Source organism: Amblyomma mixtum, chromosome 10, assembly GCF_055824585.1.
Source record: "Amblyomma mixtum isolate Tamu chromosome 10, ASM5582458v1, whole genome shotgun sequence".
Classification (NCBI taxonomy): Eukaryota; Metazoa; Arthropoda; class Arachnida; order Ixodida; family Ixodidae; genus Amblyomma; species Amblyomma mixtum.
Window position 1 is genome coordinate 149,300,940 of NC_143021.1, and position 18,826 is coordinate 149,319,765.

An 18,826-nucleotide genomic window follows, 5' to 3' on the forward strand; every position below is an offset into this window, starting at 1 on the left:
CACGTTACTAGTTACTTTTTATTTCAATTGTCCCTTTCCGCCTCTTTTTCAGAAAAAAAAACGCCGAAAATGATGTTTCAAATAAACAAAACCTACGGGTGCTCTCGACGACCCTTGTTGCGGCTCGCATGCATGCCAGAAAACATCTGCCCTTGAGGACGCACTCAACTAAAAAAAAAAAGCACAAACACGCATTAACACACTTGTCCTCACCCCCAAACCACTCTCTAAAGAGTGGACGCTGGCCGAGCCACCAATGGACCATTTGCAGAAATCTAAGTCAGTTTCTCCTTAAGCTTGTTTTCCAATCAAAAGGTCTCGTTCCCAGGCGACACTCTCGCATTCTTTGTGGAAGCAGCTCCCTTTTCTGAGTAAACTCAGGAACGTCACCACTTTATTTCAAGATGGCCCCAAGAGAGCCGTCGAGAGAGTACAGTGGTACAGCACAGAAAAGGGGATTGCAGTCAACTGGCTGTACCGCCGAAGTAGAGGATAAAAGGAAATGGACCTTTGTTAATTCCTGTGCCGGCAGTAGTGCGCTACCTCACACTAAACTTTCTAAAAATTGTCTGCTGAACAACACTGTCGCTCCAACTTCCTTTGGTCATAGTCATACCCCCTTCTCCCCTAGCCAGAACAAGGAACAACGCACTCCCCACAGCACTGTGACTAAAGACGGCCTCCCTCCTTTTCCTGTCTAGACTCTGTTGCAAGCATAGTGCGACCATCCGGAGTTTCCATTCGCTTGAAGAATATGAGCGCGTCGTCAGGGTTTGAGATCTTTTCGTTGGAAAACAAGCCTTGCAGAGAAGACGAGGTATAGTTAACAGTTACAGCGAAGACGCACTGATTAAAATTTATGGCCATGGATTAACGGCAAAGTAACGTGCGGTACTTCTTTCGGTAACGGTAACGCGTTACCTTTTTTTAGGTAACGTAGGGCGGTAACTCGTTCTTTTTTTCTTAGCGTAACGAGTAACGTATTTAGTTACTTTTTTTCGGTAACGCCTACAACACTGCTCTCGGCTAAAGGTCACCATACTGGGGAACCCCGCAGGTGCGGCCAAACCCAGCACCTCCACCAATTGTAGCGGATGAAATTGCTTTTATACAGGTGAAGGCTGGACGGAACACAGCTGGCCGCAAACAGCTCAGAGCCCAGATCAGTCTGCGCGCGCCTCCCTCTTCTTCCTTGAAGTCCTCAGTAAGCCGCACATGTGTGTGCGTGTGCGTCATGTGCGCGCGCGTATGTGTGTGTGTGTGTGTGCGTGCGTGTGTGCACGTGTGTGTGTGTGTGTGTGTGTGCGTGTGTGCGTGTGTGTGTGCGCGTGTGCGTGTGTGCGTGCGTGCGCGCGCGTGTGTGTGTGTGTGTGTGTGTGTGTGCGTGTGTGTGTGTGTGTGTGTGTGTGTGTGTGTGTGTGTGTGTGTGTGTGTGTGTGTGTGTGTGTGTGTGTGTGTGTGTGTGTGTGTGTGTGTGTGCGCGCGCGCGCGCTTGGCGCGACAAAAGCTGTGGTTTGCTGGCAGGTGTGTGTGGATGGTGTGTGCATGTGGGTGTATGTGTGTGCGTGTGCTCGTTATTGTGCTTGGCACGTTTATGTACAATAAAAAAACGAATTTGCTTACACGTTGTTGGGTATGATAGGGGTTTGGAGTTGTTGCTAGCTGCTGCCGTTGCTGCTGCTCGCTTGACGGAACCGTGGTCAAGGTGACGCCCGTTCCCACCACCACCAGGACAGGAGTGCCGCTGAGCGAAGAGGTTGGGTGATGGGAGGAAGATTACAAGTGGGTTTATTGACATTTTTACATCATGGTGAATAGAAGTAAGACTGGAGTGAGACTGAAGTGAAGCTCTTCGGCTGCATTCGTTGTCGACTTTTATATCCTTCTCTTTCCCTAAGTTCCCTAGGTTGAGGGCGCCCACGACGGAGTTGGAGGGGCCTAGAGCTTTCGCTTGTGCGCACAAACACAACACTGCACTTATGGTCACGCCCCTAATACGTGTTGAGTCCGAGGGAATGAAGGTTGCCGTCGAGGCGTCGACTGCGGTAGGTGGTGGTTTCCGGCCAGCCAAAGGTTCCCGCGGGTCACCGACATCTGTTCATCAAATGACACCCGCCGCTCGAGGCCGGAACGCGAGGTCACGAAAAGGCCGGAAAGTGGTCCTTCGTCCTTGGAGATGTTCGAATGATGCCCACCTGCTAGTCGCGGTGCTTGGCACGCCCAAGAGCCACAGGAAACGAAGCCCTTTGTTCCCCGGCACGGTCACAGCAACTGGGGAAAATAACGTCCATCTCCCCGTGGCGGCGGCGGCGGAGTTTGACACGTGCATACCCTTCGGAAAGGGGGTCTGGTTTTGCTTAAACTTCAGCCCCTTCGTTTTGGTCCTGCACTGCGACCGGGCAAACTCCGTAATTGGAATCAGCTGTCACCTAAGTCCCTTCTGTGCGGCCCATGACGGCAGGCCCGAAAGTAATCACACTCAAGTTGCTCGCAGCCATATACAGTAGAAACAGGTGTGCTGGCTGGTTCCAAACGAGGCCCGCTGACGTCGATCTCAACAACTCCTCCGCGGCCAGGAAAATCTCGAATGGCCAGCGTTCCCGACCGCTGGGGAGGAAGAGATGGGCTCGGGTCCACGGTGATATCCTGGCTTGCAACATCAACTCCCAAGGCAAACCAAAAACACCAAACCACCAACAGAGGACAGCTTAGATGGGATGTTCCAAACAACAAAGCACCACTCCATGCGCAAGCGCTTGGAATTCACTCAAGACCCACCAGGCTCCTTTTAATGAAAAACAAAATCCTGCTCCAGAATACTGACCCCTCAATTTTGCCCGAATTTAGGGTCACATCCGTGCCGGTTAGTCGCCTGTACAGGCCCCTTTCTAGCGTCCGCGCGCTTGACCAAATCGGCCACGGTTCCTACTCTCACTGCACGGCCTCTCTTCGGAGCTCTCTCTTTTCTAAACCGTCGGCGCCGGTTAGACTCCGTTTCTATGCCCTTAATCTCAGGTTTGCGACTATCTGACTGGGCGACGGTCTGGTTAGCTAGCCTGGGAGGTCTCTCTTGGCTCGGCTTTGTCCGACGCCATCCGTGCCCTCTCCACTCGTTTTCTGAAGGAGCTCTAGCGGAGTTACACCTAGCTAACTCGGAGACGGTCTCTCTGCCACTCAATTTTGGCCGCGCTTTGTCGTGTACCATCCATGCCAGTTGTGCGCCATTGCAAAATCCTCTCTTACGGCGTCACGTCTCTCCAGCCCGGCGATGGACTGGAACGTTAAAGGGAGACTGAAGCACTTTTTTTGAAAATCGGGCTGGCAGCGGCGTCCTATAGTTTTTCATGCTGTATACTGGAATATCGCATTCAAATAAGGCAAAAACAAGCGCGAATTACCTTTTTTAGCAGAAATATGCGGCCTGTGCCGCGGGGCACGCCGTGCGGCGCGCCGCCGCCCGTGATTGGTCAAGAGAGTTCGTGACGACACTTTTAGGACTGGAAAAGCTGCCGATGCGGATCCGGGGCAGCGTTTAGTGCAGATCGCAGCTTTCCGTAGTGTTGTAAAAGCGAATATGGCGACTATTTTAGAGCGCAGCTCTTTGGCGTCCGTTCCTGGGTTTCGCGTCGTCGTCGGCCTCGTAACCAGCTCCGCCCCCAATGTCACGCTTTTCAATTGGTCGAAATGCTCGTGACGTCACAGTGCGCGAATTTCAAATGGGGCCAATTGTACTTTGGCTAGTAACCATGCAACCAATCAAAGGGATCGTATAGTGATGCTGCAACTAAGTTGGACTGAGTTTAGTTAATTGCTTAATTAATCAATTAGCCTAATTAATATAGAGGAGAATGAAGAGGTCAGAAGAAATGAAAAGAAAGACGCGCGCCGCAGCGACAACAGCGTCCGCGGAAGAAGACGCTGCTGAAAAAAACAGATAAGTACGAAGCCGCGTTCCCTCCACTACCACGCACTTCCCCACTCAGTAAGACGTTGCTCGTTTCATATACGTTGTGTCGAACATCCTAGACAGTTCCAACAATTGACAGGTTAATGACAGAACACGATGGATAGAAATACAATAATATAAATATTAATAGCCTAATTAACCTTTCTAGTCAGACCGCATAAATCAATAAAACCGAGAACGAAATTGGTCGAGTTGGGGAATCGAACCAGGGTCTCCGGAGTGCGATACGAGCACGCTAGCCACTCCGTAATGCCAACTGAATGGTTTGGAATGAAGAAAGGCGCGTCTAGCTAATACGGCGTCTTCGTTCACTCCCATCTTCCCCCTTTCCCTTACGGCGAGGTGCAGGTGTCCACCCAGATATGCGAGAGAGATACATTTCCTTTCCTCAAAAAATAAATTTACCGTCCAGCAAGGCGTACAGCCGAATTGGCGATGGCGTTCTGTGGACTCCCTGGCAGCATTGCAAGACGCTGTCGCGTTCCACTCTTACAGGCGAAGCTTAACATGTTAACCACACATCAGTAACACACGCAGACAGCCAATGGACGCGTCATTCGCTGGCAGCACTTGATTCATCATTCACAACCACATTCTTAACGTACGCTCCCTTGCCGCACATGCCAAGGACGTACACCACGATCACATTCTGCGCCATTCCTCTGTACTTTGCTTTGCTGAAACCTGGATGGATCCCGAAGAGCCTCTCGAAATCATAGATTTCCTATACTGCTGTGGTGCTCGCAGAGACCACAACAGAGCGGCGGGAGTCGCTATCTACTTGCGCACAGGTCTCTCTGCAATACCAGTCGAAATGTTTGGCACGTCACATGAAGTTGGCGAACTGTGCGCCGCAAAGTTGCCCAACGGCTTGCTGGTAGTAGCTGCCTACTTCGCCCCTACCGCACTCACGAAAGACGTCGTGCACTTCCTGCAACTCGCATTAACCGTCCATCGATCCACACCGATGTTAGTAGTGGGGGACTTTAATGTTGACATAAAGACAAAAAGCAATTTCCTAACACTTATGCGGGAGAACATCCCGTTCCTCTCGCTCGTAACGCGTCCCACGGCTGTGACAACCTCGCGAGGCACTTGTATAGATCTCGTCTTTGAGAATCAAGCATTGGTGTACCAATTCGAACATATATCACTCTATTTCTCCGACCACAAAGCTTCCTTCATGACTGTCAAGAACTGTTAGTGGAGTCTTTGTTAAAGGAATACGTGTGAAAAATAAAAAAAAATTCTGTGATAGCGCATACATGTGTTGCTCGATTTCTTTGCCTCAATCTATCGAAAAGGTGAAACAGCTTATTTGCTGCGCTCAAATTTTGCATTAGGAAGTAACGTAATCGTCGGTAATTTTTTTTACTGACTTCCAAAGAAAAGGATACTACAGTTTGTTCGTTCCACGTATCACCTGAAAGCAAAAAAGACGCAAGCAAAAAATTCTACGCCTAGCACAAGCATACGCCAGCGTGAAACACGCATATGCAGTCCATGCGCAAAAGGTTCCAGCACAACCTCGGCTCGTATTCTCGGAAAGGAAGGGGTGCGAACAATACTCAAGTCAATTACAACCACCGGACGCCTCCTGGCTCACCCAAAAGAGCGGCATCCTAAACAAAAGGCACAAAGCGTTGTGTACAAAAAACTCTGCTCTCAGTGCCCGGCGTTGTAGGTTGAGGCAAGAAAGTATTTCAAGGAAACGATGAAGCAGCACAAAGTTGATGTCAAAATTAGCCTAGCGCAGTGGCCAAGCGCTGCGAGGCCTGTGACCACAGGATAGTGACGCAATCACTGTGCGCTAGAAACCAAGCCAAATACGCGGACAAGGCTGCTGCTTCACTCGTGGCGCGTTCAGCAGATGCCAGAAAATATTAATCGCTGCCTCGGAAACGTCCGCCCTTCCTAGATTTGCAGTTTAGGTTCAGTGAAGTAGTTGCCAACTATATGTGTGTTTAAAAGCCCTGCTAGCTGCAACTCGCCCGCTGCCACAACTTGATGAAGAAACCGAGTAAGGTTGCGAAACGTGGTGTTTTTTTTTGCAAAAACTTGGTTGGCATTCATTTCTCCATTAAATTTGTATCCGAAATCAGAACGTCAAACACTGTCGAACGCTTTCATTTCAATTTCTTAGCTACGATTAAACGAGATGCCGCATATGAAGAGCTTCGATGCTTGCTTGCTTTGCTTTATTGTGCTTTGCTTTGCTTGCTTGTTTGGGCACGTCGAACCGAGTATAAAATCACTAACCGAGCCTTGCTGAGCACGCCTCAGGTGGACTGGCCGCACCTAAGCTGAGGAGAGCGACACATGCTTGAGCCTCTATAAGGTTTTTGCAGGGGCTAAGTGAGCACCTCTCTACTTTTAGAAGAGGCGCTTCTTCGGAATGGTGACACGCCTCTCATGCGCGAGAAAATCGAAGGAACTGTGTCATGGTTCAGCCGCGCCTTTTCGACAGAAATCTCCAGAGATCGCATTATGGACAAGCTCTGCATGTTCCACTCTTACGAAAGTTCTTCGAGCAGAGCACGCTTGCTTTGGTCGGCTTGAATTCTTCGTCACAGCAGCGAGCGCTTCCGCCTCGAGCTTATGATCTTGCGGAAAACAGTGGAAGATGACACAGTCGCGGCCGTGGTTGTTCGTGGCCACGAACGCAGAGTAGTACCTCCTGTTGAATCTGATTCTCAAGTACGGCTGACACGCTTTGTACTACGTCGCAACACACGCAATACGAGGAACGACGCATGTAGCACGAGAAACAACGCGCTCTGAAAGCTCGCTCGGGTGCGCCGAAGTATCCCCGGCTCCTGAACGTGACGTCACGTTGGCCAACATGGACGAGGTTTCCCTCTCCGCTGTTCTCCTCTCCTGTGCTCGCGCGGGGAGCGGGAGATTTAAACATCGCGTTTTTAATTAATGATTGCGCCGCTGTTTTAGCCAAAATCGAAAAAATAATTCCACAGACGTGATCAGCAATGACACTACTTCAAAACCCTAAAAAATAGCTGATTCGAAAACCGCCTCAGTATCCCTTTAAGAGCGACTAAGGTGTCCACTGTCCCAGGGGGCCAGTCGACGAAGCCTGGCTTCTTTCAGTCTCTCCGTCTCACTTTCCATATCTGCCGGCAAATCCCACCGAGAAGCCCCTTCTATATGTGCGATGCAACGCCGGCTCCTCTTCTGTTGTTGCAACGCAGTTTCACCGGCTCCTCCTCCGACGTCATGCCAGATGGCGTGGTGAGCAGCGCTGCCAGCTGCGGCGGTTGCTAGGCAACGGCTCAGCTCGCGGTGTGGACACCGACCACAGCGAAACGGAGAAAATACGGCCAATGTAGCTCTCGCTACAAAATTTGAGTTCGTTTGCACGTGCGCGTGTATGTGAGGGCGGGGGGTGCGTGTGTCTGTTTGCAACGTTTAATTATGCGCAATGAGCAAATGTTGTTTGCTTGAGGGTCACGTGTGTGTGTATATGTGCGCATGTATGCGTGGATGTGTCTGCGCGTGTGTGTTTTTGCACCTTTAATTACGTACAATGAAAGAGTTTGTTTGCAGGTGTGCGTGGGTGTGCGTGTGTATGTGTCTGCGCGCGCGTTTGTGTGCGCGTGCTTGGCATGTTTTTAATTATATGCAAATAACAAGAGCTTCAGTTTGCTTGCACGCGTGTGTGTGTGTGTGTGTGTGTGTGTGTGTGTGTGTGTGTGTGTGTGTGTGTGTGTGTGTGTGTGTGTGTGTGTGTGTGTGTGTGTGTGTGTGTGTGTGTGTGTGTGTGTGTGTGTGTGTGTGTGTGTGTGTGTGTGTGTGTGTGTGTGTGTGTGTGTGTGTGTGTGTGTGTGTGTGTGTGTGTGTGTGTGTTGTTATGCCGGGAAACGCTCCCGGATTCCAATTCTGCAGGCCGCAAACTTTCTGCTGCGAACGTCCCTTTGACAAGCCCTGGTGCTGCGCCGCAAGGCAACACGCCCTAACGCTCCCTTGACAAGCCACGATGCTGCGCCGTAAGTCAGCGGGGTCTTAAGGAGAAGCATCGGCGAGCAGCGTGTCTGGACACGTCGCTGGGTGCCAGACTACCGGTCGCCGGTTTCGCTTTCCCCAGGACGCCACCGCGCGCGGCAAAATTTGAAGCGGTTGGCCCGCGCGGTCGCTGGTTGGTCCTTTCGGACTGCCGTCGAGTGCTGCCTTTGAATTGGCCAGTTCTGAGGGGCCACCGTTCCTCAGGCAATATAAGCCCCACCGCTGCAGCTTGGGGAGAGTGACCGAGTGACCGACCCACCGTGAGTTGAGTGCTGCTCACGAGTGGAGTCGGATGGTGCGACGTGCTGGTGTCTCGCTGATCGTCGCTGTGCGAGAACAGTCGCGTTGTGTAGCTCTCGGCCCCGTGCCGATGTTGAACTATATTATGCCCTGTACATAATGTATAAAGCGTTTTCTTAGTCTCATCGACGCCTGACTCGGAGTCTTCGCTACCGCTAAGAGAGCTGGCAACGCTCAGTCACGAAACGGGTGGCGAGCGCAACGGGACCACCTCTATGGCACAACATTGGATGGCAGCTATGGGATCGACCGACATCAGCTACCTCGGCGCGGTGAGTGCCTGAAGTTTTCCTCAAGCGCCAGACTTTCTCTAACACAGGTTATTGTAGCTTAGAGAAAGAATTGGTGTAGCATTGTGTTAACCTTGTGTGTATTTCAAGCCTAGTAAGAATGTTTTGAAAACCAAGGGATGCTGAAGGGGTAAACAAGGCAGTGTGTGAAATTCTTGCGCGTACCTAACTAGTAGCGATATAGTAGTGTAAGGCAAGTAGTTTCTAAAAGGGTAAACAGCAAGAGGCAAGTGTGAACGATGGAGAGTTACAAGGTTAAAGAACTTCTCCAAATTTGTGAGGAGTTGGGCATTGATTTGGGCTCAACAAAAAGAAAGAATGCGATCCTTGGGGTCATGAGAACCGAGGACGTGACGGCTGAGGAAGCCGAAGAGGCCTGGGCTGATATCAATGAAAGGCGTGAACGGGAGGAAAATAGAGAAAAGGAACGTCGCGAGGAGGAAATGAAAGATAAGGAGATGCGAAAGCGCCAGGCGCTTAGAGAGCACGAGGTTAAAATGAAAGAGCTGGAGCTCCGAAAAACCTCGCCAGCGCCTAGTCTTGCTTCGACGACGGTTCCCTCTAACGCTCCAAAAATACGCGACTAACTGCCGCCCTTTGTAGTCGGCGAGGATATGGCAAAATACCTCGTTAAATTTGAGCATGTGTGCGAACGGAATGACATTGAGCGATCCCTCTGGGCACAGAATCTGTTAGTCTTGCTTCCCGGGGAGGCATCTGACGTGATAACTTGCTTATCGAAAGAGGCGTTTGAGAGCTACAGTGATGTGAAGGAGGCGCTATTGCGAAAGCACAAACTGTCGTCCGAAGCTTTCCGGCAGAGGTTCCGGTATGCGCAGAAGGCCAGGGAGTCACATGTTGACTTCGCGTTTCGTCTAAAAGCCGACCTGGTTGAATGGCTGAAAGGCGAAGAGGTTTACGACGACCGCGATAAAGTCGTCGAATGCATCGCGTTAGAACAGTTTTACCGTTGCATTGATGAGGATGTAAGGCTCTGGCTGCAAGATAGGCTAAAGGAGGTCAAGCTAGACAAGGCAGCAGAGTTAGCTGGAGAGTATTACATCCGCCGCAGCTTGCACAGCAAGGCAGTGCGTGTAGAAAAAGCAGATAAGAGAGACGGGTTTTCAAGGAAGCCCGACGAACGGAAGGAAATCAAGCGTCGCGAGTTTCGGAAAGACAAGTCCCTTACCGAAGAAACTGTGAAGGAAGGGCAGAATGCATCTCAGAATGCTAACGATGGTCCCAAGCAGCGAAACGATGCGACGCGTTCTTTTGAAAAACGGAAGCCGTTAATCTGCTACAACTGCAAAAAGCAAGGGCACATCGCGGCGAACTGCCAAGAGAAAGTTGCTTTTGCAACGATACGGGAAACAAACAAAAACATGCGACTGTTGGAGCCCTACATGCAGGAAATTAAAGTAAACGGCAAAAAGTGCACAGTACTTCGGGACTCGGCGGCAACTATGGACGTCGTTCACCCGACTTTCGTCTCCTTTAGTGACTTTACAGGAGAATGCGCTTGGATACGGCAAGTGGCCGAGGATGAGAGTGTCTGCTTACCGATCGCAGCGGTCATCATTGAAGGAGAGTTTGGAAAACTTAATACAGAAGCCGCTGTGTCTGCCGCCCTTCCGGAGCACTTTCCCTACCTGTTCTCAAATAGCTCGGAGCAGATGCTGAAGGATCAGGGCAAATCATTCTTTGCCGACGTGGCGTACATGGCCCTCACGCGATCCAAAGCGCGCCAACTGTCGAGGGAACTGGACTTTGAGTCGGTGAACGAACAGCCGTGCGGCACGCGGAGTGATCAAGGTAACTTGAGTGGCGGGCAGACACGGGAGATGCAGAGCTCGGAGACTGGCTTGGGAGAGCGTGGTTTGGACGAGACTGAGAGTGATACGTGCACTGCTAGCCGCGATCTAGACACGACGCCGCAGTTAGGCGACGCGGGCTCCATACTCGCTCCGGTTTCCGCCAGCTGGCAGGAGCTGGCCGCAGTTGAAAAGGAAACGCTCATTCGCGAGCAGCAGCAATACTGCTCAATAGCCGATCTGATGAAGAGCGTCAGACTGGGAGTGGAGAAAAAGAGGGTTCCATTTTACAAGAGATCTGGCTTATTGTATCGCTGCTACACCGATAAGCAGGGTCGCAAATATGAGCAGATTTTGATCCCTCGAAAATATCGCTTTCAGTTACTGGAACTCGCGCACGAAAATGCGTGGGCAGGGCATCTTGGCTTAAAAAAGACCAAGGCTAGATTGGCTCAGGAGTTTTATTGGCCGTATTGTTGGAGGGATGTCGAACAATTCGTGCGATCTTGCGAAACCTGCCAGAGAGTGGGCAAATCCACTGACAAGTGGAAGGCGCCGATGAAGTTAGTGCCAGTCATAACAGAACGTTTTCGGCGACTGGTAATTGATATTGTAGGTCCTCTGCCAGAATCAACGAACGGGTGTAGGTATGTTCTGACCGCCCTGTGCGTCGCGACCAAGTTCCCAGAGGCGGTACCACTTAAGGAGCTAAATTCTTCCCAGGTCATGGACGCTCTGCTCTCAATGTTCGCACGCGTCGGGTTCCCTTCTGAGATCCAGTGCGACAATGGCAGCGTCTTCACCAGCTGCCTAACTTCTACCTTTTTGGAAAGATGCGGCATTAAAGTGGTGCACAGTTCTATCCATCACCCGCAATCTAATCCAGTAGAGCGAATGCATTCGGTGCTGAAGCGCATATTGAGAGCCCTGTGCTTTGAGCGTCACTGTGACTGGGAGGCCTGCATTCCCGCCGCTATGTTCGCCTTGAGGTCTGCTCTCCATGAGAGCACAGGCTTTAGCCCCGCGGAGCTCGTGTATGGCCGAAGCCTTAGAACTCCGCTGCGCATGTTGCGAGAGTCTTGGGAAGGCAGTGATGACTACCCGAATGTAGTCTCCTACGTCCTCGACCTTCTTCAGAGGCTCGGGAAAACAAAAGATATTGTAGAGAACCACATGAAGGCGGCGCAAATCTTTTCAAAGGGATAATACGACAAGTCAGCAAAAAAACGCACCTTCGAAGCAGGTAGTCAAGTGATGTTGCTGCGTCCGTCGAAGAAAAACAAGCTCGAGGTTCACTGGGAAGGACCCGCGAAGGTTGTATCGAAGCTTTCCGATACCAACTACGAAGTTAAATTAGGGAGACAGCACAACAAAATTTATCACAGCAACTTGATGAAGCCCTACATTCAGCGTCACGCGATTGTAAGCATGCTGATAAATGCTGCCGATGAGGAAGGGGCGGAAATCCTCACGACAGCTGACATGAAAGATTGTGGTTTAGAGCTAATGTTAGAACAGCTGACTTTGGACGCGCGTCTAAGTACCACCCAAAAGGAGGATTTAAAGGGAATAGTTTCCGAGTTTAAGGAGGTTTTTTCGAACCGTCCTGAAAAGACCACGGTCTTAGAGCACGATATCGAGCTAACATCTGAGCAACCGATCAGCAGTAAACCATATCGTGCAGAAAAAAATCATGGCTGAGGAGATTCAGCGCATGCGTGACTTGGGGGTTATAGTGCCAAGTGAGAGCGACTACACATCGCCCCTGATACTTGTCCAGGTTCCGGGAAAGGATCCGAGGCCATGCGTCGATTATCGGCGTCTGAACGCGATCACCCGAGATCAGACATATCCGATACCGAACCTAGAAGAAAGAGTGGAGACGGTGTCGAAGTCAAATTATATATCTACGCTGGACCTCGTGCGAGGCTATTGGCAAGTACCCCTTACGGAACGGGCTAGCCGTTGCGCCGCGTTCGTTTCCCCGTTCGGAACCTTCCGCCCACTCATGCTGAGCTTCGGACTTAAAAACGCGCCGTATTGTTTCTCTAGCCTGATGGACAGAGTGCTTCATGGTTTGGGCGAGTTTCCATTGCCATACCTCGACGATGTTGCCATCTTTTCGGACACTTGGGAAGAACATCTCGAGCACTTGCGAGTCGTATTGTGCAGGTTGAAATAGGCAGGCCTTACTGTGAAACCAGCTAAATGCCATCTAGGTTGCGGTGAAGTGACTTATTTGGGCCATGTGGTGGGGCGCGGCCGGCGTAGACCTTCCGACATCAAGGTAGCCGCTATTGTAAACTATCCCCGGCCAACCACTAAGACGGATATAAGGGCTTTTTTTAGGTTTAGCTGGATATTACCAACACTATGTTAGAGACTACTCTGACCTTGCCAGCCCGCTAACAGACGCGCTTCGAAAATCGGAGCCCATTAAGGTGACGTGGGACTCGAAGAAAGAAAATGCGTTCCAAATGTTGGAACAAGCCTTGAGCCGTAAGCCGGTTCTAACGGGGCCAGGCTTTTCGAAAGGTTTCATCATTCAATGTGACGCGAGTGATCGCGGAATTGGAGCGGTGCTATGCCAAGAAGATGCTAGTGGTCATGAGCGACCAATTTTGTATTTGAGTCGCAAACTAAGCTGTAGGGAAGAGGCATACAGCACCTCTGAAAGAGAGTGCGCCTGCCTTGTGTGGGCAGTTCAGAAGCTGGCTTGTTATGTCTCCGGTTCTAAGTTTGTTGTGGAAACGGACCATTGCCCTCTAACCTGGTTAAAGGGAGACTGAAGCACTTTTTTTGAAAATCAGGCTGGCAGCGTCGTCCTATAGTTTTTCATGCTGCATACTGGAATATCGCATCCAAATAAGGCAAAAACAAGCGCGAATTGCCTTTTTTACCAAAAATATGCGGCCTGTGTCGCGGGGCACGCCGTGCGGCGCGCCGCCGCCCGTGATTGGTCAAGAGAGGTTGTGATGTCACTTTGAGGACTGGAGAAGCTGCCGTTGCGGATCCGGCGCTGCGTTGAGGGCAGATCGCAGCTTTCCCTGGGGTTATAAAAGCGAATATGGCGACTATTTCTTTACTGACCTCCAAATAAAAGTATACCACAGTTTGTTGATTCCACGTATCACCTTGAACCAAGGCGCAAGCAAAAAATTCTACGCCTAGCACAAGCATACGCCAGCGTGAAAGATGCGTATGCAGACCATGCGTAAAAGGTGGCAGTACAACCTCGGCTCGTATTCTCGGAAAGGAGGGGGTGCGAACAATACTCAAGTCTATACCACCACCGGACGCCTCCTGGCTCGCCCGAAATAGCGTCATCCTAAAGAAAAGGCCCAAAGCGCTGTGTAGCAAAAATCCTGTTCTCAGTACCCGGCGTTGTAGGTTGGGGCAAGAAGGTATTTCAAGGAAACGATGAAGCAGCACAAAATTGATGTCAAAATGAGCGAAGCGCAGTAGCCGAGCACTGCGAGGCAATCACAGGATAGTGACGCAATCATTGTGCGCTGGAAACCAAGCCAAATACGCGCACAAGGCTGCTGCTTCACTCGTGGCGCGTTTAGCAGTTGCCAGAAAATATTAATCGCTCCCTTCCTAGATTTGCAGTTTAGGTTCAGTGAAGTGGTGGCCAACTATATGTGCGTTTAAAAGCCAAGCTAGCTGCAACTTGCGCGCTGCCACAACTTGATGAAGATACCGAATAGGTTGCGAAACACGGTGTTTTTTTTTTTTGCAAAAACTTGGTTGGCATTCATTTCTTTATTAAATTTGCATCCAAAATCAGAACGTCGAACGCTGTCGAATGCTTTCATTTTAATCGCTTAGCTACGATTAAACGAGATGCCGCATATGAAGAGCTTCGATGCTTGCTTGCTTTGCTTTATTGTGCTTTGCTTGTTTCCTTGCTTGCTTGGACACGTCGAACCGAGTGTAAAATCACTAACTGAGCGTTGCTGAGCACGCCTCAGGTGGCCTGGCCGCACCTAAGCTGAGGAGAGCGACACATGCTTGAGCCTCCATAAGGTTTCTGCAGGGGCTAAGTGAGCATGTTTCTACTTATAGAAGAGGCGCTTCTTCGGCATGGTGACACGCCTCTCATGCGCGAAAAAATCGAAGGAACTGTGTCATGGTTCAGCCGCGCCTTTTCGACAGAAATCTCCAGAGAGCACATTAGGGACAAGCTCTGCATGTAGCCGCTCTTACGAAAGTGCTTCGAGAAGAGTACGCTTGCTTTGGTCGGCTTGAATTCTTTGTCACAGCAGCGAGCGCTTGCGCTGCGAGCTTATGGCGGAAAACAGTGGAAGACGACACAGTCGCGGCCGTAGTTGTTCGTGGACACGAACGCAGAGTAGTGCCTCGTGTTGAATCTGATTCTCAAGATCGGCTGACACGCTTTGTACGTCACAACACACGCAGTACGAGGAACAACGCATTCAGGACGAGAAACAACGCGCGCTGAAAGCTCACTCGAGGGCGCCGAAGTATCCCTGGCTCGTCAACATGACGTCACGTTGGCCGACATCCCTCTCCGCTGTTCTCTCCTGCGCTCGCGCGGGGCGCGGGAGATTTAAACATCGTGCTTTCAATTAGTGATTGCGCCAATGTTTTAGCCAAAATCGAAAAAATAATTTCACAGACGTGATCAGCAATGACACTGCTTCAAAATCCTAAAAAATTAGCTGATTCGAAAACCGCCTCAGTATCCCTTTAAGTAACATGTCGTCTAAAAGTGGCCGTTTGCTGAGGTGGAGCATGACCCTCCAGCAGCACAATCTGGTTGTCCGCTATAAGAAGGGAAGGTTGAACGCGAACGCCGATGCTCTAAGTCGTGCATTCTAGGCCTCGCTTCTTTCAGTGACCTCCTCGTTACTTACCTTCTCTCGCTTTGCAACAAACTGTCATGTTCGAAGGAAGAAAGGGGCAAAAATGAATGACCTCATTTGCTTCCTCAGTAGTGTGTTTTCGGTCCAAATGATTTCAAGTGGACCAATCTGATTTTCATTATTATTGCTGATTATTAAGTTCTCCTGCTATTTTGGTGTGTGGATACTTTGTAAAATGGTTGTTGGAACCTTGCGTACCAGATCGTACACATGCCTCTTGTTGCAGCGGGAATAAATGGGGACAGCAATTTAGTTAGGTTCATTTGGATTATGGCTTCGTCTGGTGTTTGATGGGAGACAGAGGGCACTTGCTCGTGTTGGGTGTTGCCTTTTGCCGGTCGGTTTTGTAGTCTGCCGAACGACCAACCATGACCAGTGGCGAGAAGCAAGGGGATCGGAACGACCTCAGCGAAGCTGGTCGAGGTGCCTTGGCGACAACGAGGTGAACAGAGCACCTGGCCTGCGAGTGGGACCTGGTGCTCGTGAAGTTACCTGGACGTGAACTTGGAAGAGCCTGACGAAGATGCGCGCCTGGCATCCGAGCCACGTGGAAGCAGCTCGTCTTCCCGGCGCCTTATCTGATGGCGGGGATGCTGTTATGCCGGGAAACGCTCCCGGATTCCAATTCTGCAGGCCGCAAACTTTCTGCTGCGAACGTCCGTTTGACAAGCCCTGGTGCTGCGCCGCAAGGCACGATGCTGCGCCGTAAGTCAGCGGGGTCTTAAGGAGAAGCATCGGCGAGCAGCGTGCCTGGACACGTCGCTGGGTGCCAGACTACCGGTCGCCGGTTTCTCTTTCCCCAGGACGCCACCGCGCGCGGCAAAATTTGAAGCGGTTGGCCCGCGCGGTCGCTGGTTGGTCCTTTCGGACTGCCGTCGAGTGCTGCCTTTGAATTGGCCAGTTCTGAGGGGCCACCGTTCCTCAGGCAATATAAGCCCCACCGCTGCAGCTTGGGGAGAGTGACCGAGTGACCGACCCACCGTGAGTTGAGTGCTGCTCACGAGTGGAGTCGGATGGTGCGACGTGCTGGTGTCTCGCTGATCGTCGCTGTGCGAGAACAGTCGCGTTGTGTAGCTCTCGGCCCCCGTGCCGATGTTGAACTATATTATGCCCTATACATAATGTATAAAGCGTTTTCTTGGTCTCACCGACGCCTGACTCAGAGTCTTCGCTACCGCTAAGAGAGCTGGCAACGCTCAGTCACGAAACGGGTGGCGAGCGCAACGGGACCACCTCTATGGCACAACAGTGTGTGTGTGTGTGTGTGTGTGTGTGTGCGTGCGTGCGTGCGTGCGTGCGTGCGTGTGTGTGTGTGTGTGTGTGTGCGTGCGTGCGCGTGTGTGTGTGTGTGTGTGTGTGTGTGTGTGTGTGTGTGTGTGTGTGTGTGTGTGTGTGTGTGTGTGTGTGTGTGTGTGTGTGTGTGTAATTCACCATTAGAGCTCGTCCAACAGCTCAACACTGCACTTTTCACAGCGCAGGTCGCTGCTTAATACTTAGCATGCCAGCGGTAGATGCTACACTTTCTTTTGTGGGTGCCATAGTATATAAACTCAAAACTTAGATGGCAGCTCTTGTAGTTTCCCAAAGAACGCGTATTGTACTTCTCAAACCTTTCCAGCTGTATCACCTAATGCTTCTATCAAAGCTGTACTTTATGTTATTGCCTAATTTGGACACGCTAATTTGAGTGTTTCTTTTTGTGCTTATTGCCATACGCAGTTCTATTTCTGCGGCCTGAAGGTTTGTCGTTCTCATTGCTTAGGGCCTTTTTTGACCGTATACGCCTTTCCTATCTCCTCAATCAAGGTCTGATGCCCAACCGTCGATATTCCTTGCGGGTTTATATGCCCACCGATAATTAGAAGACCAAAAACGTTTTTTGAAAAAGTTGTTGGAGAAGCAGTGAAGTGAGCTCCAGTTTTCTCAGCCATTGGCTTCATCACATCAGGAGCAGCTGCCGCTACCACTGAGGGCATGCTGAAAAGATGGCATTAGCCGACTAGCGGCTCCTCACTTCAGAGAGATCTTGCTAATCGCTTTCCATTTCGCATTTTATTTTATTAGATTGCTTATTATTTCTGTGACAGGGGGAATAAAATTATTACAACAACAAGGGCAAATAATTTGTAAGTTTATTTTACTCGCGACCATTGTTCATTTCAGGGAATACGCACAGGTCGCTCCTATTGGTGTAATAGCTCCTGTGTCACCACGTGCCTTTCATTGAAGTGTTCCTTCTTCCGGGAATCTCTTCAAGCTGAAAGCAAAGGCGTGAAAAACAAGAACCAATCAGCAACAGTAAACCAAACAAATACGGGTTATTGAAGAACGTTTTCACTGTAATCAGAAACCGAACTTTAAAGCGACTTGTGGTGTGCCTTGCTTAGTGTACGGTGCTTAAAAGTAGCTTTTTTAACCAAATCTAAATGCTGGATTTACATTTTTCAGAAGCTGTAATACAGCTACAACTGTTGGGCCACTTCACAACGGTACTTTGCTTCATAATACTGAACATTCACGTATTCAGGATGTACGCAGGTAGCCCTGAGTTCGCGTCTTTTTTGTTTATATACATAAGAGGCGACATTTGTAACTTTTTTCCTCTCCAAGCAATAAATGGTACGCGCATGAATCCGGAGCAAATTCAAGTCCCGTCCAGTAATCATGAAAACAAAGCCTTGGGGCACAAAAGATTTACTTATAACGAAGAATCCCCGGAAAATGCTAAAAAAGACAGATGCATTGCAGTGTGCAAGATAATACACGTGCCGTAAATATCACCGGCCAACTCTGCACAACGATCACTGATTCCGGTGGTAGCCGAAAAGGGTAACATGTGTAGGCTACTGGTCCGCAAATCTGAAGTAGTCCTTTATAATCCCTCTTCATAAGTGTAGCCCTTAAATTGCTATAAATGGCTCGAAACTAATAGAATAGGTGGTGAAAATGCGCAAAGCCTTCTCAAAGTACTTTTATAGGCGTCAGTGTTATCGGAACTTACTACTGTAGCACATGCCGACCTCACCTGGCTGGAGCTGCTTGAGGCGGCCTGCGGCTGAACAGTGTGCGAGTGTATATGATTGACAGGCTGCAGTAAATGTAGTGTTTGTCTGAAAACTGCCGCCCTGTGCTTTCTAAATTCACGATTTCTCAGTTTCTGTGACTGCTTCCTGGCTGTCAATAGGATTACAGATATCAAACTTCTGAATCCGTCAAGAATCGCTGCAGACTTTCTCTGCTGTTTATTCGGATGCCACTTAAGACACATTATTGCAATCACATCTTCTACCTCTCAGTTAAATGACATATGTAATGCCTCTTCAGTCTACACAGGAAGTCCCCGACTATGCTTCCCATCCTCTCCTATGCCTATTTCTACATCCAGAAACATCAGCTGACTACCTGTGTGCACTACACTTCTTAGTCAAGTCGAATTTTTCTTTAGACATTAACGGCTTTAAATTATTAGTCCACGCTTCCCAGTTCCCGCAATTTAAAAGACATCCCGAAATTCTTGGAATCGCAAAAGAATAACCTATTGAGCCGCTGAGA

The 18,826-nt window shown here is 50.0% G+C and overlaps 1 pseudogene; it reads left to right on the top strand.

The window, feature by feature from the left end:
- Nucleotides 1-8,813: 8,813 nt before the first annotated feature.
- LOC149327329 (uncharacterized) lies at nt 8,814-18,481 on the top strand (annotated as a pseudogene).
- Nucleotides 18,482-18,826: the final 345 nt, after the last annotated feature.